Genomic DNA, 25,001 nt, shown 5'->3' with positions numbered 1-25,001 from the left:
TGGAGAAAGAAAGAAGTTGAAGTTGCACCTGGCTTTGGTACAGACATTTGATCTGACAATTAAGATCAAGAGGCTTTGGCCCAGGGGGACAAAATCAAGAAATAGCTTTCCTTTGTCAAAGATTATGAGGCTATAGTTATAGCATATTGATTCACATGTAATGGTGAAGATTATGGTGGAATGCATTACACTGGTGTAGGATGTGGAGCTCCAAAAGGTCATTGTGGATACAAATAGAGAGGTAAACAATATAGTAGTACTACTTTCTCTCTATATATTTATTACGAGAAAGTGGGATAGAAAAAGGTTAAAAGAATAATTTGTTAAGTTATCATCTCACTTGAAGAAAAAGAGAACCAAAGGTGAGAAGAGATGATTCAAGGGTTAGGGTTTCCCGACGAACTGTGAAAGGAAATTTTCTTGCAAATTTGTTGTTTTTGTATTTGCAAAAATGGCCACTCTTACTATTGTTGATATTATCACTCAGTGTTGACCAAGGTTCAAAAAATACCCAAACAAATCAATTGAAAATAATTTGATGATTTCCCTCTCTAGCGGTCCCTTTGGAGTTTTATCGACAGAAGATACTAGAGCTTACATGTATGTAAAGCTAGAAGAATACGACCATGGTAGGTTGGTAAATTAATGATGAATAAGATGAGATGAGGTGATTTCAAGATAAAGCCAAAATTTTGAACACTAGTTGAAAAGAATTTGAATGTGTAGAATGATTTTCCCAATTTTTGGTTTGATGACAAGTGGGTCAAAATGGCAATGAGAAAATTTCATGATGAGTTTGTATGGCTTGAAGAATCATTCTGGATCACTAATAATGCAATTAAGGTCATTACCAGATTGAATGACTCTGGGGCACTTCTAACACCTAAGTCTGCAAAGAACAAAGATGTTGAAAATTTGACCAAGGCAACTTTTGACAGGAATTCTTTGTCTATTAGTATAGTTGAAAATGTTGTCGTACTCTTGGTTTTTCCAAGTGATTTCTTAGGTTTCTCTAGGAATTAGCCTTCTTCTTTCAACAAGATCCTGAGATCATTGGCCAATTAACAAGGGTTTCCAATAAACTAAGCAGACCTTCTACACTTCAGACTTTGCAAAACCTAGGTGGGTAGACATCTTGCAACATTTATAAATATGACACAAATTAAAATAAATGTTGCATATAACAATTATCTCTCAGCAAGAATACCCAAAATACATAAAGCTTGATCTAAAATTTGGCTCTATTCTAGTTATATTTCGTTTATGCATATCTGAGAGTAAGAACCCTACTCTAACTCTACTCCCACAAACATAAAAGGTAAAATTAATTTTGATAATGAATGTATCGTGAAAATGAATTAAGCCATACATAGAACAATGTTTATCCTAGGGCATGGAGTCAAACAAGAGAGTGCAAACACAATCCCATTAGTAAACACACTATAACCAATAGATTTTATTTTGGTCATGCCTACCATTAACAAATCTTCTTATGCTATCACAAAATTCTTCTTACAAATCTAGATTATTCACTCAACATCAGTACAAGTTGCTCAAAGCAATTTAATCCCTCCCTTGGAAGGAAGCAAGAAACTGTTGGCAATATGCAGGAATTCATTATGTGTTGTCATTGATGTCAACACTACTCTTGTTGGTTGCTGACTTGCTCTAGTTGGACATTGTTTTGGAAGAGGTTATCAAAGATTCTGCTTCAGTATGTTCAGATTGTTGGATTTGGTTTGAAAGGATATTCATGATGATTATATGCATGTCATATTCAGTTGGTTCATGATTTGTTGCTCTGGAAGATATTGATTATGTTCTAGATGGTTGGTTGATGTTCTTGGTCTTGGTTGGTGATATTTGATGAAATGGTTAAGTGATTTTGATGCAGCTTCTAGGAATGGTTCTTAACGTGCTACAAATTTTCTTGATCGTGTCTCAATTGTTTGGTGGCTTTGCATTGGCTAGTGTGAAGATTTGGTGATCCTATTTGGGTTCGCTGGGATATTTTGTGTTATTGACACTGAGAGTTTTTCATGATTGGTGTAACGTGTTGTGATTCATCTTGGCGGGATTTCCAGTGGATGTAATTGTTTGGGAATTTGAATTAGGTTCATGCTATGTAATGTAAATCATAATATTGGTCCGATGGTCGATCTTTGTATTGTGTGATGTAATTTTTGTAATTATGAGTTGAGGATTGAGGGTTTAGCCAACCTTGTTATCAAGGTTGATGATTTGTATTTATAAGTGATATGCTTATGTAATTTTGTAATAGGTATTTTGTCTACATTATCAGAGAGAGTTAAATGTGTGAACAAGGATATATCATTCAGCGAAGTATTGTGGAGAGTTTGGTGTTGTAGGGTAGACAATTGTGCTTAACCAGAACTGTAACTATTATCTAAATTTTGAATTATCAAAATTTGATAGGCCTATGATTGGCCTTACACATCAAATGAAAGAGAGGTACACAAAAAAAAATACTTGCATTTGATCATTTTTTCAGATTTGAATAGACAGATGAAGAATCACTTTTAGAATGCATTGTATTTCAATAATGTACATTTAAAACTGCATATGAAAGAAGCTTTTCATTTACATAAATGTGTAAGGACCCACGCAAGTTGTGGGTATGACTAAGAATGTACAATAAGTAGAATGATACACAAATGGATAAATAGAAAAGAGAGAAAAGGGGATTTGTCATTGTCTTTCAATGACGAATTGTTGATGTGATCTTGTTGCGTCTTGTATCTTCATGCTCCTAGTGCTCATAGAGTACTTGCAAGAGGTGAAGGTAAGGTGTGTTAGAGCTCAGGATCTCAATTTCTCTAACTAATCTACTCATACGCATGTGCATTAGACTATGGATGGAAATAATTAGAACATAACAGCAAGTGAATCATTGATCATAATGTCAAATCATCAGAAGCTTCATGACCTTCTTATTTTCCTAGCTTGTTTGTTCATTGGTATAAGGAAGGTTTACATTTCATAAGTGTTAGGTATGTGGGTTCAAATGGGCTCCCACAAGGGTTGAGCTCAGCATACCGGTCATCACTTACTAGATGACATTAGACAGTCGTTAACTATAGCATGTAATTGTATCTGCAATCCCATATACTGTCATTAAATGACAATATAAACTGCCATCCAATGGCAATATCTACAACAACGAATAAAATTACACTCAACAATTAACAAAGTGGCTAAAGCCACACAACAAGAAAAGAGGTTTGCATCATGAGCAGTGATAAGATTGTCATTTAAGAACAGTCATTGATACATGGATTCTCAATAGCACAATTTTGACAATATTAGAGCAGCAATGAAGCTATGCACCATAGTGACAGAAGATTTGAAATGGATACAGTCAATGTATTAAGCATTTATAATCCCATATATGAGAACAGTCCACCAAAGGCACCATGATGCTCCCAAACACAATGTTTTGACTTTTATTAACAATTACAGCTACAACAATGAATAAAATTTGTAGTCCTAAATGAAACTTACAATACTCGGAAGACACCATTCTCACAAATGTAGCAGTTGTTGGATATTGTTGCCATATGATGATCTGGCATGATGATATGACGATAATGTATGTTGTCATTGATGTCAATAAGTGAAAGTGAACCGTTATGCAGATTGGAAGAAGACGGTGAACCGGTATGAAGATTTGTAAGTGAACAGGTGTCGGGGTTTCACTAAGTGACTACCGGTTGGTAGTCTCAGCTCTAGGGTTTCCGGTTTGGCAATCTAGCTTGTGCAATGCAATCGAAGACATCATGTGATGAGTTAGCTAAGAGATGAGAATGAGATAGAGGTGCCATGTCAGTTTTGTGAGCGTGAAGGATTTCTTTAAGGATCTTGCATGTGAAGATTGATTGCATTAAATGTCTACCTCAGGAATGATCATTCTTCTTAGCGGTATGAGAAGAGAGTGTGATGGGTTACTGATTCCCATATGCGGTGAAGAATAAATGATGCAGATTGTCTTGTGATCTATATTGCTCTATGCAAAGTGTTTTGGACGGTCAAGATTGGATCGCTTGTATTGTAAACCTAAATGGTTAGGGTTTAGGGTTTATGCTATCAACCTAACTGTTGTCTATAAGGTCAATGATGTTTGTTATTATTTTCTATTGGCAAATGTTGTGTGTGTATCTGAGTGATGAGATACTTGCCAAACCAGTAAGAGGAAAACTGCAGAGTGTGATTGCAAAAGAGAGGAAATGAAAAGGATCTGCCTTAGCATGTAGTGTTGTTATTAGATCAAAGTTTTACCTGTTGTCTTCTAACCATTTTAACAGTTGAAAAAATCCCTTTACTGGCTAGCTTTAACAGGCTTATTGTAAATCTTTTAACTGAGTGACTCAAGATCATTGAGTTCTACAAATCCTCTAGCGAGGTAACCTTTAACAGGGTTACAACCTTTAACGAGGTATATAGCCATCCCTTAACCAGGAGATCTTTAACAGGATTGGTTCCTAACAAAACCTTATTGTAAAGTCTTTAACCGAACTAGGCTCCTAACAAAGCGAGCTTCAAAAGAGCTCAAAAAAAGCTTGTGGGTATTCATCCCCACCGTGGTTTTTCCCATTTGGGTTTCCACATGAAAAATCTGTGTGTCATGAGTTGTGCATTTTTCATGTGATGATTAAGTATTTTGTGTTTGAGTGATTATGCATGCAGAGGTAATAGGTTATGGCATTACTAGTATACCACATTCATATGTTTATGGATGAAGTTGGTATCAAGTATTGAATGTATTTGAAGTGTTTAGACTTATTAGTTTATGTTGTCTAAAGTCTTATTGTGTTTAACTAGTATTACCATGGTTAAGTTCAGTGATGAAGACAACCAGTTGGTATTATTTTAACTTGATAACTTGTTGAGAAAGTTTTTGTCTGTACTGATTCACACCCCCCCCCCCTCTTAGTACCGATTAGGGTATTTGATGTTCATCGTTATACAACAATTGGTATCAAAGCAACTCTAGGTCCTTGGTGATATAAGCTTAACTGCTTGAGGTAAAAGATCCTGCTATAATGATGAAGAGGGAAGGTCCTAAGTTCAATAGAGATAACTTCAAGATATGGAAGGGCAGAATGAAGGTTTACATCAAGAGAATGGGTGCTCAACACTGGGGCTATGTTGAGAATGCCCATGTGATTCCCACTGGCACTCTGACCGATAATCAAAAGAGAGAGATTTAGGAAAATGGGCAAGTCATGGAAGCCCTTATCAGCAGCCTGTCAGATATTGAGTTTATTGATTTACAAGACAAGGACACTCCTAAGGATGTATGGGACGCACTGGAAACCATTTATGGTGGTGAAGAGCATGTAAAGAAAGCTAAGGAAGAGAGCCTTAGAGGAAAATTTGAAGACATGAGGATGGTTGAAGGAGGTTCCATTCAGAAATATGTTATTAGGATTAAGACTATTGTTGGAGATATCAAAAGTGCTGATGGAATGATTGAGGATGCCATTGTTGTTAGTACAGTCTTGAGATCATTGTTACCAATCTATGCAATCAGAGTTGATGCTATCCAAAAACTAAGGTTTATTGATAAAACCAAGGTATCCTTAGACTCTATCATTGCAAAGTTGATTGCATATGAGTTGAATAGCTATGATGGTAGTGTTTAGATGACTGAGTCAGCTTTTAGACAATCTGCTGCACCATCCAGAAAAGGAAAAGAAATTAGTACCAGTTATGAATCCAAACAATGTGGAGATATGGATGATGAAGAGATTCTGATGGAGTTTGAAGCTCTTCTTGCTAAAAGACTTCCGAAAGGAACTGGAAAATATAGAGGTAAGCTTCCTTTAAAATGTTTCTCCTCCAACGAGATAGGACATATAGCTATTAATTATCCTAACAGTGATAATAAGGATAAACCGAAGAGGTTTAGAAAGTATAAAGGAGGAAATAGGAGAAATTTTCTTGTTGTTGTAGATGAAGGTGTTACTGATGAATAATCAGAGGATGAAGAGAGTGAAGATATAGTGTTTGTAGTTGTAAAGGAAGAAGTGTCTAACAAGAATGCACTTGTCTCTCACATTGACAACTCTAATGAGTGGATTATTGATAGTGGTTTTTCTCACCACATGATTGGTTATCGAAGAAAGTTTCTGTCTCTAGAAGAATATGATGGAGGTGTTCTCAGATTTGGCAATGATGCACCATGCTTGGTAAAAGGTAAAGGATCCATCTCACTGAATGGAAAGAGAAGTGCATATGATGTCTATTGGGTAGAAGGTATTAAGCATAACCTTTTAAGTGTTGCTCAGTTGAATGGCAAAGGACTCACTCTGAAGTTCAAAGGTGGAATCTGCAGTATAATTGGAAAGAGTGGTGAACTTATTGTCACTGGTAAGTAGACCAGAGGTAACCTATTTCAGTTGAAAGCTAAGATTAGTCAGTGTCTGTTGGCCAAGTTTGATGATAGATGGATATGGCATAGGAGACTATGTCATATGAACTTTGACAATATTTTTTAAGCCAGTAAGATCAAGGCGGTAAGAGGATTGCCTTTTCTGAACAAACTTGAGAATTCTTTGTGCAAAGAATGTCAACTTGGGAAGATGTCTTCCTCAACTTTTAAAGGTAAGTTTTTTTCAGTAGAGAATTTACTTGATCTTGTGCATACTGATTTGTGTGGTCCTATGAAAACTAGAAGTTTTTCAGGGAGATAGGTATTTTATTATTTTTACAGATGAATGATAAAGAATGATGTGGATCACACTCTTGAAAGACAAGTCTGAAGCATTTGGAAAATTCAAAGCCTTTAGAGCATTAGTAGAAAAGGAAAGTGGCCAAAGGATAAAGTGCCTAAGAACTGATCAAGGAGGAGAATTCACTTCTAATGAATTCAACAAGTATTGTGAAGATATCAAAATCAAGAGGCAATTGTCTGCCCCTAGGACACCACAACAAAATGGCATAGCAGAAAGGAATAACATGACTATAGTTGAAGCAGTGAGAACAATGTTGATCCAAGGAAAGGTTGCTCACACTTTTTGGAGAGAAGCGATGAGCACTACAGTCTATACAATGAACCGAGTACTTATCAAGAAAGGCAAAGATAAAACCCCTTATGAGTATTGGACCGGTAAGACTCCCACTGTGAGTTACTTTAAGGTATTTGGGAGTAAGTGCTATATCAAGAGAGGTGAGAATTTGAGCAAATTTGATGCTAAATGTGATGAAGGAATATTTCTAGGATATTCCACTAAGAGAAAAGCCCTCGAGTGCTACAATAATAGAACTCAGAAGATTGTTGAGAGCATCAATGTCAAGGTTGATGACTCTCCTAAGAAATATAAGGGAACCAGTAGTGAGCAAGTGGAATGTGAACCGAGAATAGCTTCCTGGGAACCGGTTACAAAAGAAACAAGCAAAGATCTTAGTGTTCCTATACCAGTAGAAGCTACGGTAGGAGAAGAAGAAGATGGAGAAGAAGGAGAAGAGGAAAAGCAAGAAGAACCATCTAGAGTCATTCCGAGATATGTGAAACAACATCATGATCCAAAGCAAACCAGAGGAGATAAATATGCAAGGATACTCACAAGAAGAAAAGTGAAACAAAACTCTTGCATGATTTCTGAATTAGAACCCAAGACTTCCAGAGAAGCACTTACAAATGAAGACTGGATTAAAGCAATGGAAGAGGATCTAGACTAGATAGAAAAGAATGCAACATGGTCTTTGGTACACAGACTAGAACACAAAAATGTCATAGGTACAAAATGGGTCTTCAGGAATAAGCTAAATGAAGAAGGTACAGTTATAAGGAACAAGGCTAGGCTTATATGCAAGGGATACGCTCGAGAGGAGGGAGAAGACTATGGAGAAACCTTTCTCATGTGGCTAGACTAGCTAGAAGGTGTTCGAATGTTACTTGCATTTGTAGCTTTTAAGGGATTTAATGTATATCAGATGGATGTGAAGTCTACATTCTTGAATGGAATCCTTGAAGAGGAAGTATATATAGAGCAACCAGAAGGGTTTGCCCTATCAGAAGATAGTAACATGGTGTGTAGATTACACAAAGCCCTACATGGATTGAAACAAGCACCTAGGGCATTGTATGAAAGGTTACATTCTCATCTTGTGAAGATTGGATTTTAGAGAACAAGTGAAGATAGCAACATCTACTTGAAATCAGAAGGTGATCAGATTCTAATCTGTGAAGTATTTGTAGATGACATAATCTTTGGAGGAGATGATGAAATGAGCCATGCATTTGTAGATGTAATTAAGAAAGAGTTTAAGATGTCTCTGATTGGGGAGATAAAATTCTTCATTGGTCTGCAGGTTCAGCAAATGAAAGATGGTATCTTTATTACCCAGTCCAAGCATGTCAAAGAGGTATTGAAGACCTTTGGCATGGAGGAGAGCAAACTGGTTGGTACACCAATAGTGACCGGTTGTAAACTAACTAAGGAAGATGATTTAGTGTTGGTAAATGAAAAGGAGTACCAGTCAATGATCGGTAAGCTACACTATGTGGTGCACAACAGACTAGATATTGCTCATGCAGTGGGCATAGTAGCTCATTTTTAGAATTGTCCTAGAGAATCCCACTTGGTAGCAGTCAAGAGGATTCTTAGATATCTGAAAGGAACAATTGACTATGGATTGTGGTATCCATATAATGGTGACTTCCATCTCAAAGTGTATACCGATGTTGATTGGGTAGGTAATGTGGATGACCAGAAGAGCACAACTGGTGGAGCATTCTTTCTCAATGGAAGACTGGTATCGTGGACGAGTAAGGAGTAGAGTTGTATTTCCCAATCTACAGCTAAAGAAGAATATGTGGTAGCATTTATGAACTACACTCAAGCAATCTAGATAGAACATGTATTGGAAGGTTTCAAAGTACTTGTATCTGAACCGAAGAATATATTTTGTGACAACAAAAGTGCAATAAATATTTCCAAGAATCTGGTATTGCATGCTAGAACTAAACACATTGAGCTTAAATATCACTTCTTAAGAGATAAAGTTCAGAATAAGGAGGTTGTACTACAACATGTTTCCAGTAAGGAGCAGCTAGCAGACATATTCACAAAGTCCTTGTCGAAGACTATGTTTACCCATTTGAGAGGTAAATTAGGGGTTCTGCCCCTTCATGAAGTCAACTAAAGTTGTGTGCTCTGTAGCAGTCAGGAACTACAGTTTCAAATCTTTCAGGATTGATGTGTTGAAGGATGCTACTCCATAGGGGGAGCGGCATAATAGAGAATGGAAGCTTGTGCCTCCACTTTGGCATTGTTGTCAAAGGGGGAGAAGATATCTGATGTATGGGGAGAAGATATTTGATAATGCAGATACACTGGTCTATGATGTTTACAGTTGCAATGCTACACTGAGTATTTCCATCAATGCCAAAGGGAGTGATTATTGGATATTGTTGGCATATGATGAACCGGCATGATGATATGATGATAATGTATGTTGTCATTGATGTCAATAAGTGAAAGTGAACCGGTATGCAGATTGGAAGAAGATGGTGAACCGCTATGAAGATTTGTAAGTGAACCGGTGTCAGGGTTTCACTAAGTGTGACTACCGGTTGGTAGTCTCAACTCTAGGGTTTTCGGTTTGGCAATCTAGCTTATGCGATGCAACCGAAGACATTCTATGATGAGTTAGCTAAGAGATGAGAATGAGATCAAGGTGCCATGTCAGTTTTGTGTGCGTGAAGGATTTCCTTGAGGATCTTGCATCTGAAGATCGATTGCATTAAATATCTACCTCGGGAATGATCATTCTTCTTAGCGGTATGAGAAGAGAGTGTGATGGGTTACTAATTCCCATATGCGGTGAAGAATGAACGATGCAGGTTATCTTGTGATCTATTTAAGATTGTATTGATCTATGCAAAGTGTTTTGGACGGTCAGGATTGGACCGCTTGTATTGTAAACCTAAATGCTTAGGGTTTAGGGTTTATGCTACTGACCTAAGTGTTGTCTATAAGGTCAATGATGTTTGTTATTGTTTGTTGTTGGAAAATGTTGTGTGTTTATCTGAGTGATGAGATACTTGCCAAACCAGTAAGAGGAAAATTGCAAAGTGTGATTGCAAAAGAGAGGAAATGAAAAGGATCTACCTTAGCATGTAGTGTTGTTATCATATCAAAGTTTTACCTGTTATCTTCTAACCATTTCAATAGTTTAAAAATCCCTTTACCAGGTAGCTTTAATAGTCTTATTGTAAATCCTTTAACTGGGTGACTCAAGATCATTGAGTTCTACAAATCCTCTAGCGAGGCAACCTTTAATAGGGTTTCAACCTTTAACAGGGTATATAGTCATCCCTTAACTGGGAGATCTTTAACAGGATCGGTTCCTAACAAAACCTTATTGTAAAGTCTTTAACTGGACTAGGCTCCTAATAGAGCGATCTTCAAAAGAGTTCAAAACAAGCTTGTGGGTATTCATCCCCACCGTGGTTTTTCCCATTTGGGATTCCACATGAAAAAAATTGTGTGTCATGAGTTGTGCATTTTTCATGTGATGATTAAGTATTCTGTATTTGAGTGATTATGCATGCAAATGTAATAGGTTATGGTATTACTGGTATACCACAGGCATATGTTTATGGGTGATGTTTTTATCAAGTATTGAATGTATTTGAAGTATTCAAACTTATCATTTTATGTTGTCTAAAGTCTTACTATGTTTAACCAATATTGCCATGGTTAAGTTCAGTGATGAAGACAACCGGTTGGTATTGTTTTAACTTGATAAGTTGTTGAGAAAGTTTTGTCTGTACTGATTCACCCCCCCCCCCCTCTCAGTACCGATTAGGGTATTTGATGTTCATCATTATACAACAGTAGCCTTCTGGAACATTACAGCCAATCAAAGGAGTAGTGGTGAGGTCCTCCATCAACATAAAAAGGAATCTCATTCACAATACATTAGGGGAACATAGACTCAGTCAAGCCTTGATCAAGAATATTCATATCTTCCACTAGACTTTTATAGCGACATTCATTAAAGACGGTGTATAAGGAAAGATGACCTAGTGCAACAAATTCATTAAATCCATGTGTAGCATTGACAGGGTATTAGCAGCTTAAAAGATCAAAAAATAGAGATATATGACAAGTTAAGATCCCCACCTTAGGGTATTGGTTAAAGACACAATTCATGGTGTTTAAGATAGCTACAACAACCACTACAAGGAGTAGTGATAGCATATAAGGTTGTAGATGCTTATCCATCAATAAAATACTGGACAATGAATGCAACATTGTTGAACAAAGCCATAGTCTCCAAGACCATAAAGGTAAGAAAAAGGCCCAAAGATCAGTCACAAGTTTGCATTTGAAGTTATGATAGTCTTGAATGCAATTTACAAAGGTTCCCAATAAAGTCTGTATAAGGCTATGAGTGTGGTCACTACTGACTCAAACCTTATATACAAAGATACAGTGAAATATATGCAAGGTATCATAATGTTAAGTCCTATCAAAAGTACAGTTACACAATGACATGGTCTATAGAAATCACAAAGATCTTAGAAGAAGTTAACAACACTCATAAGACTAAAGCTTATCACCATACTTTAGAGAAGCCCTAAGACAGAAATCTCATGATAAGAAATAATCACAGCACACCAAAAGATGGATAGTCCAAATCAGCCTGAGACAGCATATGACAGTAACTAGATGAAAACTACATTAAAAATAAGTCAAGAAGGTAGACGATGTGCTCACAAATTTAAGGATTTATTGTTATCAAAGGGCCTTCTTCAAAGATCTTCAAGATTTAGTTATAGTCATGAGAACTTGAAGGAAAAGTCAGAGTCTCAAGAACATTATAATGATCAATGCCATAGCATGTAAACCATACCATCATACAGTTCAAACATAGTACATTTACAATGAGCTTTAAGTTGACTCAAACCTTCAGAGCAACTAAACGATACTTGGTACTTCAAGAAAAAGGATCAAAAACTCATTTGTCTGTCTAAATTTAACCACAAAGATCAACCTTTAAAGATAATACATATCCGATGATAAAGTAAAATTTCAAACAAGCCAAGTAACAGTCATGTCAAAATGACAGAGATAATTTCTTAAAAGATGCAATTCCATTAGAGTTTGAAGCACTAATCCATGAGTGCATAGCAGCCAATAGAATAGAGCATAAGTATCAAGTTAAAGTTCCAAATACTAGATGAACAGATATGAAGAGCCAATTAGGAAATGAGAATCATTCTCAGAGAAATTTAAAAAAGATACAACATATTCATAGAGGTTTAGCCATAGTCAAAAGCCAACCTGTAGCATCAAGATCCAAAACAGTAGCTGGGAGTAGCTCATCAAGAAAAGGCTCAGTGATTTAGTTCACTGATTATCAATAATAGAGGTTGTAGCTAGGAAATCAGAAATCATCACGAGCAATTCAATATTAGTCATAGCTCAATCACAAAAGCTCAAATGCAATGATCAATCCTAATTACATCCAATAGAGACATGAAAGCAAAACATTCAAGATTAAAAACTAAGCAAACCAAATGCAGATCTGAGTGTCTCCTTCATGTGGCTCCATTGTCCTTCTTTCTCCTTCAAATAGCTTTGTTGTGGATCTCACCTACTAGTGCATACACATGAGATGAAAGCAAGTAGACAAGATTGTAGCGCAAGAATACTCGAAGCATGATTGATTTGACGAAGTGATTCGTTGGGATTGAAGAAAATCATCCAATTTATAGACAAATTGGAGAAAAAATCAAATTAGCATGAAGAGATTCAAATGGAAATTGCAAATCAAGAATGTCAATTATGACAAATTATGAAAAATTTGCACTTTCTATGTAAAATTGATTGATTGATAATTCATGACAAGATTATGACAAATTTCTATGTCAAAATTGATTGATTGTCAATTATGACAAATTATGACAAATTGAAATGTCATTCCCATGAAATTAGGAGAAAAATAGGAGGAAATTGAATTAGAAATTAGGAAAATTAGAAAATTGGAAAGATAGGAATTTAGTGAATTAATTAATAATTTTTCATTTATTAATTAATTCACAAAGAGGGAATTTAGAAATTGATGAAAAATTAGGAAATTAGGAATTAAGAGAAATTAGGTAAATCAATTAATAATTTGTCATTTATTAATTAATTCACAAAAAGAGGAATAATTAGTTAGCCAATTAAATTAAACATTTAATTGTGACACGAAGACCTAGGATAAATAAATAAATTATTTAATCCTAGAGGGAGAAATGCCAAACAAGGTTAAATGAATAAATCATGAAACCCTAGAAGATGAATTAGAAATGCAAGGATGACAATTAGGTCTTGACAAAGGATAATTGATATCGATTCGATTTGATCATGATTCTGACTGATAAATGACCAATGCTGATAAGTGATTTGATTGATAAATGTGCCAATTAACAAGGAACAATGACTAATTGATCTAAATTGACACAATTGAGAAAGACAACGATTGATGACAAATCGATCACAAAATGACAAAATTGACAAGGACAAAGATCGATGACAAAATAGATTGCAAAATGACAAGTTTAAAAATGACAACAATTGATGACAAATCAATCGCCAGACGACAAGATTGAAAATGACAACGATCGATGACAAATCGATCGCATATTGATAAGAGGACAAAACCCTAATTAGGATTGACAATGTCCAAAATGATGACAAATGAATACGCACATTGATGCGATAAGATAAGATCGACCAAAATCATGACAAATATTGTTATCGACAAGACCAAATTCAAAAGTGAGAAAAATGAGGAATGCAGAAGAAGGACTCGATGCTCGCAAATGATAAAGACCAAGTGCGTGACATAGGAGAAATGTTAATGCGATGCAAAAACCCTAAAATAAGGCAATGCGCAAATGTTAAAGTATGATTCCGCAATCATTGACCATTTTTAGGTGTCTACAGAGGTCACTTTCAATCAAATATACATCAGCATCACAAAGATCAGACCAATAACCATACAAGTCATAGTGTAGCAATCAAAGACAGTGTTCAAAGCATATATAAAAATCGGATATCTCATATCAAAGAGATAAAACCATGCAAGCATTACCACAGAGATCTCATAGGAACAACAAATAATGAGACATGTATATGAGTCTAGACCAACAAAGGGGGATCTCAGAATTGTGACAAAGGCAATCAAGGAAGGTTTTAGTTACAAAGTATAGATACAAATACAATGATTATGAGTAACCTTTAGTTTCAATAAGTGTTCAAACCGCATCTAAAAGGGTCACTGCTACAACATATGATCAAATCTAAGGCAGCTATAGGAGTATTCATATACACACACAACACAATAACATTGAATCCACAATATTCAAAGCATCACGAAGAGAGTAGCCAATATATAGGGAATAAGCTAATGAGACAAAGATATGAGATTCAAAATTTACAATCTGTATAATCTTGATGCCTATATGATAGTTACAAAGGATTCTTAGTTTGTTTGGAGTACCAATCCTTATATCTACACAACAAAAGGATAGATTTAGAAAAAATGAACAATCATAGATGTGGTATGAAGATGGTTTTCCATCTGAAGCAAGAATAAGAGCAGATCATGGTGCTCTAAAGATGTGATAGCTACCACCACTGTCAAAGAAGAACAACAATAAATGTTTGTGATCAATCATTCAAAAGGACAGAGGTCACATGGTGTCATAAACCCTATGAAAGTCTTACCAGTAGAATAGTTCTTAGAGTTAGTACAAATGGCACAATATCCTGAAAGTATTAGAATCATTCATCAAGCAGAAAGCATGACTATAGTAGAATCTTCAGGGGTCTATGAAATCCAAGAATCACCAGAAGAGGGCACTTTGATAGTCATATTTAACCCCTCACAGTGGTAACAAAGAAGACATGTAAAATATTGTGAGAAAACCCTTGGATCACACTACATGCAAATAATTAGGGTTTTAGAAATTTTATGCATACAAAGATATAGAAAACGGTATAACAGTTCCTAAAGCACAAAAAGTAGTGCCAAAGAATAATTACAGTCAACAATGGCGCTGTCAAATAAACAAGGATGTAGCTACAAGAGAAAAAGAATGCATGAATAAAGGGTTTTGCATAATATAAAAAACCCTAAAACCCTAATACATGCATGTGAGAAAAAGAAAAGTCCCTACGGTGTTCTCCTTCGAGGATAAGTAGAAAAAATAAAAGAAGAATTATGCATACTGGTTTTAGAAGATTAGAAAAATATACATCAAAGCTCTAGTTCAAGTCTCAAAACCTTTAAGTCCAACCTAAGAAAAATATGCATGGCGGTAGGAGCAGCAGTGTGTCTTCTTTGTGAAGACAAAGCAAAATGAATGAATATCGCATGTTAGGGATTTCAAACTCTTTTACCTTCATGCCCTAATCTCTTTTTGATATTTTTATGGGTTTTGTTTTATTTTTGGAAACTTCTTTTAATTATAAATAGTGGTCGAGTTATTGACTCCCACTAAAACTCCATGTTCTATTGCATGCAGTCATAGGGGCTTAAAACCCTTTTCTTTATTAAGTGCATAATTTTATGTAACATTATTATATTTAATTTATTAATAATGGTGAATAATAAAGAAATATTGATATATTCCATTATTAATACAATAAATATAATAATAAATATTAATTATTTTATTTATATAAATAGAAGTGAAATAAAAGAAAGATTATTTTAATCTTATTTAGAAACTTCTATTTACTATAATAAAATAATTAATAGTGGCACTTAGGTTCTCTTTGATATCATGCATGCACAATTGAAAATAAAACAAATATTAAAGTGATAGTCAATAATGAAATCACGTCTAATATTTATCATAAGGGATGAGCTATTATATGTAATAAATATTAAAAGTTAAGTTGTTATTGACTAACTTTAATATTTAATATATTTTCCCCTTCTACACACATGCATCAAAATAGTGAATCGGCTCAGCAGCAATTCAAAGGTGGTTTGAGGCAGTTATCAACAATTGGAGGCTATTTTGGGAGTCTTTTTGGGTTGCATATGGACTTGAGGGCTTTTTGGCAGTATTGTTGCATCTTTTCATGAAAATTTGGCACCTATTTTTCATGCCTTTTCCTTGTGCTCAGATTTCAGACTTGAGTTCATCTTTTTAGGAGTGCAATTCATTTTAAGGGCTTGCATGCCTTATTATTGTATATAGAGGAAAGATTGTTAGTTTTTATCTCATTTCTTGCCTTTTTTTTATCTTGCCTTAAGAGAATTTCAGAGATTTTTGGCTCATACTTTGATATATAGAGATTTGCAGCAATTTTTCAGATATATATTTTTAGCAAGACTCCTTTATTTTATGGAATTTCAGAAGTTTACATTGATAATTGTGTTTTTTCATGACAAATTTGATAGGAATGTTTTTTGTGTTTCATCTGAAACCTTGAATATCTTGCTTTTCTTAGTGTGCAAGCATTATTAATTTTTCAGAATCACATTTCTTAGTTTGTGTTACAGGCTTTTGATAAATTTATGTTGAGAAGTTAATCTTTTTCCAAATTTATTAACTACTTAACCTTTCTAAGAAATGTTCATGTGAGGGGGAAGTTATTTATTTTGTGTAAGAAGATTTTCAGATAGATTTTTGTGAGTCATGACAGTTTTATCATCATAGATTTGGTGCATCACCTCTTAGAATAGTTTCAATTTTCAGTCAATCCAATCAATCTTTACTCTTTTCCATACACATAATTAGTTTTAGGAGGTATTTCAAAGGGATCCAACCCATAACCTGGAGATTCATTTCTTTTTCTGAGTTTACCCACAACTCAAGTTTCATTTCCATGTTGCACAAGATTGCATAAGCACTGGTACTGATTTGCTTTGTAGAAGCGGGTGCATCCTCTGTGACAACAATAACCTAGCATTAGGAGATTCTATTTCCAGAGTTCATTTCCTCTGGATTTTAGTCTGATGATTATGTAAGTCAGTGAGACTTCCCTTTGTGTTGAGGAGTATCCTCTAGGTGGTTGGCCTGATTGCAAGTGCAATCCCCATTGTAATATTTTCACATACTATCGTAGAAGTATTATCTGATTGTGGGTAGGGTTTCCCACCGTAGTTTTTCCCTTCACTAGGTTTTCCACGTCAAAAATATTGGTGTTTTGTGTTCTATGTTGTGTGTTGTGTGTTGTGTACTCTCATGCTTTATCTTTCTTTGTAATATCTTCATTTTGCTCCAGTAGAAGGTTTATAATCTACATTAATTGATGAACTTGTTGAAAATTGATTCCCCCCCCCTTCTCAGTTTTCCTCTGGTTCATTCTAACAATTGGTATCAGAGAAAGGTCCTCTCTACAAAATCCTAATTGCTTGAGGAGATCCGATGGCATAAAGTTCTTCATCTAATTTCTATCGGAAGGAGAGTCCCAGATTTGATGGTACAAACTACAAATTATGGAAGGAGCGAATGAAGATTCATTTGAGATGTCTTGGAGCTGAGATATGGGACATAATAGAAAAAGGTTATACACCTCATAATCCTAGTTCTCGAACTCCGACATCTACTGATGAATAGAATAATGTTGATAATGATGACAGAGTAAAAGACGCATTATAAGTGCCCTATTAGATAAAAAACTATTGAATGTCATAGAGCTGGAAAATGCAAAGTAGATCTGGTTGAAGCTTGAAACTCCATATGAAGGTGACCAAGTAGTAAAGATTTAAAAAACTTGAAGGTTACTAGGTGAGATATGAAAATTTGAAGATGGAAGAAGTGTTGGCATTTTTTATGTTTATGATGTGATTGTCATTGATGGACACACACTTGCATTGAGATCATTTTTGTATGTATGAGTTATGCTCAACCGGCAATTGTTCCAACCGGTATGACGCATTATAGTCCTTAGACTATTGGTGTTTTTCAGAAAGTGTTTACCAATCTGAAGCGGTATGTTGACCCCAAACGGTTTGAGGATCTCAAGCGGTACGAAGGACCAAAGTGGCAAAACACATATTTCCTAGTCTTCAATTTTGTCAAACCGGCAACCGGCATTTTGCTTGAACCGGTATTTTGTATGAACCGATAATACTCTGTGATGAGTTACCAACCGGCATTTTGTGATGAGTTACCATCCACCGATTATTTGATGGTGCTGACACTTTAATGGTGCTTTTTGTGTCGTGTTACCAAGTATGTCCAAGTTCATTGAACCTAGGGAATTGGATTGTAATCATATTGGACCAACATAAAATCAAATTCCTTTATAAGGACATCATGTCTAGGGTTTTAGGTTGTTGTAGCAAAAAGTTAATGTTGTTGCTAGGGTTTAAGGTGGTAGAGGAGCTGAAGAGAATATTAATGTGTAGAAGACTAAAGTAATGCTGGAATGCATTAGGAATGAGTTATCAAGGATCTAATCAAGCAATCTGTGCTATTAGCTAGATCAATCACTTGTTATTTGCTCACATCTTCGACAAGTTTGTAGCCCTTAACCGAGTAGGCCCAAAAGCCATTTGTAAATCCTCTAATGAGGTGGTTCACATCTGTGGATCTAAAATCCTCTAGCAAGGTAGTCTTTAATTGGACTTATCTCCTAACAGAGACTGAGATTCCTAACAAGATCTGTTCTGGTAAAGAACATTGTAAGACCTTAACCGGTCTGGTTCCTATTCTACAGATAGTTACTTGTGAGTTCCATCTCACCGTGGTCTTTCCCTTTTGGGTTTCCACATCAAAATCTCGTGTTATGGTGTTTGTGCTTTTGTGGGTGAATGCTTTATTAACTATTTGGTTTGCATGTGTGTTAAACAGTTTGTCTGCTAAACTATTTTACCGGTTTACTGTTAGTCTTGCAAAGTGTTTAAGTGTAAAGAATTTTTGGAAAACTAATTCACCCCCCCTCTTAGTTTTCATCAATTGGTATCAGAGCATACCTTTCTATAAGTTTAACCACTTGGAAAGAGATATGGGGGAATACACATTGAGGGAACTTACTCATCGGCTCACTTAGTTTGAGAAAGCCTATGATGATCTTATGGTCAAATACAAGGCATCTCAAGCAAAAAGGAGAGAACATGCAGAAAAGTTGATGGGGCTATCTAAAAATAGTTCCTTTGATGAAGCAAACATGGAAGCCCTGATTCAAGAAGTAGAAAATCTAAATGAATCCAATTCCAACCTAAGAAAAGAATTGTAAGGACTGACTATTCGAATGTGCCAAGAGCTTGAGAACCAGAGGAAAGATAAAGATCTGGTCAAAGATAAGGAACATGAAATCTCCAAGCTAAAGCAAGAGATCAGTGCCCTAACTTCTCAACTCCATGCGAGCAAAGTGGAAAAGGAAGACATGCAAGTAGAACTAAACATTTCCATCTCTGAGAATGAAAACCTGATGGAAACAAATGCTGCTATTTCCAAAGAACTCTCTAAGTCAAAGGAAATACTTGCTAAGTTCAACAAGAGTACTATCAAGCTAGAGCAAAAGCTTGAATCTTCCAAACCTGCAAAGAATACCAATGGACTTGGTTATTTCAGTCATGAGGAAGGTGACACCTCTGATACAAATGTTGGAACATCAAAGAAACAACTAGCATCAAAGGATAAAGGTAAGCAAAAGTTTAAACCTATTTTCTTTAACTGTCTTAAAGAAGGACATACTCCAAATGTGTGTAGGAGTAAGGCTTACAACAATTTTCCTTATTTCCTAAATGATAAGCCTATATCATATAGATTCAATGGTAATTGTTATGCATGCAACAAGTATGGGCATAGAGCATCTGAATGCAGGTCAGTTATGAACAACATTGATAGATATCCTTAGAGGACCCAAGGAGTTGGTCTTGAACCTTTTGTGAACCGGAATCACAACTAGTTTAATGCTTTCAATCATCAGTCAAGAAGCGATGGCTATCAAGCAGCAACCAGATGGAGAGAAAACTGTATGGTCTGTCATGGTCATGGTCACAATGCTGCAACATGTAGAAGGAAGAACAGCAACATGAATAATGGACCTTGGAGAGCACCTAGATTGGTCTACTATCACTACAACAAACCAGGTCACATTGCCAGATTATGTAGATCAAGAAAGAACATATCTGATGATATACCAGTCACTCCAGAAGGAAACATTGATGTTGACACTGTTCAAGCGGGCATGAACAAAACCTGGAAGAAGAAACCAGCAGTGTTAGAAGAGGAACCGATTTTTGTACCTAGTATGGATATCACGGAACCGGCAAACTAAGCTTCAGAAAAGCTTAGGGGGAGCAAACGGCGAAATGTTTCAGACCCCTAGTTTACACCGATAAAAGACCTTAACCAATATGCGATACCTGTCAATAGGCAGAAGACCAGAAATGGTAAAAGGAAAATTAGGGTTTATGCCCTAATGGTGGAGCATTAATTGTAGTAGGTGAGGAATATGTTTAAAAGGATTTTTCAAATCATTTCTCACTATCATTTTTTAAAGCGAAGGAGGTTTTCGAGTGCAGAGCGACAACAAAGCCATTTGTGCTGCGATTTTGAGAATTTAAGAAACCTTGAACAAGATTCAAATTCAAATTCAAATTACAAATGGTTAAGTGAAGAACGCAAAGCGGTGATTCGGCAACCGACGGAGTGCGAGGTGGAGAATAATCTAAAAGCCCTAAATTCACATTTTTTGAAAGGTATTTTTTGAGTTTTCAGTTTCTATCATGGCTTCTGCATCCCATACTAGCTCTAGTACATCTGTAGATTCAACAAGCTTTATTCAAAGCAAGTTTATATATAATGCCCTATCACAAGTTCCAGCTGGTGTGATAGTAGAAGAGGGAATCTCATATTACATAGATTATAAAATAGAAGACCTAGGGTCTATAGCAATTCACTCACAGCTAGGTTTGTTCTGTGGACAAGATAGAAATATCAAACCGAAGTATAGTATCTTGGAGAAGAAGAAACTCCACAATGTTGTTTATTTCATGGAGGATTTCACAGATGATCACATTAGGATCATTCTGAGCAGAGTTCATGGTGACAAGATGTACCTCGAAAGAACGCATGATATAACACCATAAGAAATTCATGCCATCACCGGTTTCTGCAATACAGGGGAAGTGCCAGCCCTAAGGACAGTAAGCAAAACTGAAATGTCCAAGCTCACTGGTTCAGTGAGTGACTCACGAGGTATGACCATCAATTCTATCAAGGATGATCTGGTGAAATATGCATGTATGGCGATTGGATATCGGACGTTCTTAGCCAGCAGAATTAACTCTATATCTATTGCAGTGGTAAATGCTGCTTACTGGATGATCAAGGAGGATGCATCATTTGACCTATGCATTAGTACGCAAAGGCAACTCCTATTGAATCTAAAATCAATCAAATAGGATAATGCATTGAGGTTCAAGTTTGGAAAACTACTGGTTGGGTTATTCTTTTACTTCCAAGGCTATTTTCCAGGAGTAGGTGATGTCCAGTGGTCTGCTGACCAACTGGTAACCAAGAAAATCAAGGAAAGCATTCAAGTAGTTGGAACTGGTTACCCTGAAGTTCTGAACAAGTACTTTGATGAGTTCAGACGCAAAATGAGTCAGAGGGTGAGAATATCAGGTGATATTATCAAGAAATATGAAGATGATATATGTTTCACCATCAAAGTGGATCAATGGATAATGGAGGTTGTTGAGCCTAGACAGGAGGAAGTGGAGCCTATGGGCTATGAGGTAGTGAATGATATGTTGGAAGGATATGCCTCTACCCTTATTGCCTCACCACTTGATCCAAAGGCTAAAAGAACCAGCATCTATCTTGAAAGGATAACACTGGTTGAGGAACCCTCAGCAAAGAAAGGAAAAGAACCTTCAGTGAAGAAGGAAAAAATAGTGCCTTCAGCATCAGCACCGGCTACTACAGCTAGTCTTGTAGTGACCAAGCGGTCGCCAACTAAAAAGAAACCTGAAGTGGCACCTACTAAAGTGTTCAAGAGAAAGAGGAAGACAAGGAATACTTCTCTAGACTCAGAAGAAACTATGTCTGAGGAAAAACCAAAGAAGACACGTCAAACAAAGAAAAAGACAAAGAATGAACCGGCATCATCAGCACCGGTAAATATTGATATCTCCTCCTACAAACCTTTGAAACATTGTCAAATAACTATCAAAAACATTAGGAGAAAAGTCTTGAATGATTTGATTGATTGTTTTGATGACTTTAATGATGATGAAAAGGAAGCGGTTGAAAAAAAAATAATTCAGTATTTATGTGTCAATGACCAGTCACCTTCAGAAATTAGATCTGAAACACCGGATTCTTTGTATAAATCCTTAGACAATACATGGTGCATTGCCATAGAGTAGGAATAGGAAATGAGAGAAAAAAATTTTGCTGAACATTTTCCTGATATATCAAATTCGGAACTGTTCGAAGTAATGAACAGATACAAAGGCCTCTTCTTCATGAGAAGAAGAAGACTCCTATTACTAGAAGGGAAGGGTAAAGAAGTGCTCAAGAATACACACACCCTTTCTCTAGAAGCTCTAAAGATGCATAAAGTGGTTGAAGCCAACAAGAAGGCTGATCAAGGACCAGCAATAACTAAACTGGATGAAGTGTTTGATGATGAAGGAAATCCGGTTGCTAAACCGATCGACACTATTGATTTCGATGCTCTAGATGGAGAAGAAGTTGTTCAAGTTACACCATCAGAAGTTACAAGATAGGGGAAGTAGGTAGAATAGGAAGTAAAGCTAAAGGAAATAGAGGACAAAAAGGAGGAAGTGAAGAAGCAAGAGGAGAAGAAGAAGAAAGATGAAGAGGAGAAGAAGAAGAAAGATGAAGAGGAGAAGAAGAAGAAAGATGAAGAGGATGAGAAAAAGAGAAAGGAAGAGGAGAAGCGGAAGGAAACAGAGAAAAGGAAGAAGGAAGAGGAAGAGAAGGAAGAGGAAAAGAGAAGAGAAGCGGCAAAGAAGAAAACAAAGGAAGAAAAGGTAGGAGAAGCGGCAAAAAGCATGTAGATGGAGACACCTAAGGCAATCGGTAGTCAAGCCAAATCGGTTGACCTTACCAGTCCTATTGACCTCTAGTCTGCAAGTGAAATGGAGCTACTGCAGAGCATCAAGGTTGCTCAAGAATTCCTTGAGGTGTTATGGAGAAAGAAGGAGGAAGATGTGATCCAAGTTGTGGTGGACACTCTTACTGGTTTGTTACCCGGTACAAACCTCCCCAGTACTGACTCATCATTGGCACAACTAAAGCTCTTGTGCACAGTAGTAGATGATCAAGTGCAAAGCTTAGAAGAGGTAGCAGAGGCAAATGCTAAGAAAGAGCATCAAAAGGCTCTAAATATTGCTTTGGTGAAGAAGTTAAATGGGCTCCAGACTGAACTCCAAAAAGCAGAAAAGGATATAAGGGACGCTCTGGATGAGGGGAATCTTCTACTCAGCAAGATTTGCCAACCCCATTTGTTCTGTGACGATGTGCTTCCATAGAAGCAAAAGCATCAATCTGACTTGCAGTCCTACATGAGCACATTCAAACCGCCTTATGACTCCTTTACAGCCTATGGGCAAACCGTTCACCGGTTTCACATCCAGACAACAAAAAGGGAGCATGAGATCAGCACCTGGTCTCGAGATTTGCAGGAGCTACAACTGGTTCTCCTCCCACATCTGCAAATTCTTCATAAGTGCTATCTAAATCTAGATGCCTTAATAGTGACACATGAGATGAGCACAATTGATGCCATCGAAGAATAGGTCTCCCAGATGCAGACAGAGAAAGAAGTAGCCACCTCCCTACTTGAGCCTTGGTCTGTATCTATGAAACAATTATTGCAGGACTTTAAATCTGTTTTTGACAAGTTTTATTCCTTATTTTTATAAACTTTTATTATTTTAATACCAAATTGAAACAAGGGTTGTTCAACTGTACTTTGTCATTGTTGGCAAAGGGGGAGAAGTATTCTAAGAGGGAGAAGTATCTAGTATTTAAAATTTTGATGTATGCTCTGATATCTCTATGTGCAAAATAGTTATACATTGTATTGTTAAAGGGATAGTGTATATGCTTAGGAGGAGAAATTTTGCTAATGGCATGATTTTGTTCTAAAACACTTAGATGTCAAAATTTTATTTTCCTAAGTGTTGCCATCAATGCCAAAGGGAGAGATTGTTGGCATTTTTTATGTTTATGATGTGATTGTCATTGATGGACACACACTTGCATTGAGATCATTTTTGTATGTATGAGTTATGCTCAACCGGCAATTGTTCCAACCGATATGATGCATTATAGTCCTTAGACTATTGGAGTTTTGCAGAAAGTGTTTACCGATCTGAAGCAGTATGTTGACCCCAAGCGGTTCGAGGATCTTAAGCGGTATGAAGGACCAAAGCGGAAAAACACATATTTCCCTATCTTCAATTTTGTCAAACCGGCAACCAGCATTTTGTTTGAACCGGTATTTTGTATGAACCGATAATACTCTATGATGAGTTACCATCCACTGATTGTTTGACGGTGCCGACACTTTAATGGTGCTTTTTGTGTCATGTTACCAAGTATGTCCAAGTTCATTGAACCTAGGGAATTGGATTGTAATCCTATTGGTCCGACATGAAATCAGATTCCTTTATAAGGACATCATGTCTAGTGTTTTAGGTTGTTGTAGCGAAAAGTTACTGTTGTTGCTAGGGTTTAAGGTGGTAGAGGAGTTGAAGAGAATATGAATGTGTAGAAGACTGAAGGAATACTAGAATGCATTAGGAATGAGTTATCAAGGATCTAATCAAGCAATTTGTGCTATTAGTTAGATCAATCACTTGTTGATTACTCACATCTTCGACAAGTCTGTAGCTCTTAATCGGGTAGGCCCAAAAGCCTTTTGTAAATCCTCTAACAAGGTGGTTCACATCTATGGATCTAAAATCCTCTAACAAGGTGGTTCACATCTGTGGATCTAAAATCCTCTAGCAAGGTAGTGTTTAATCAG

The sequence above is a fragment of the Cryptomeria japonica genome, chromosome 2 (assembly GCF_030272615.1).
Source record: "Cryptomeria japonica chromosome 2, Sugi_1.0, whole genome shotgun sequence".
Classification (NCBI taxonomy): domain Eukaryota; kingdom Viridiplantae; phylum Streptophyta; class Pinopsida; order Cupressales; family Cupressaceae; genus Cryptomeria; species Cryptomeria japonica.
The sequence above is the reverse complement of the archived record's forward strand: the minus strand, read 5'-3'. Positions refer to the sequence as shown.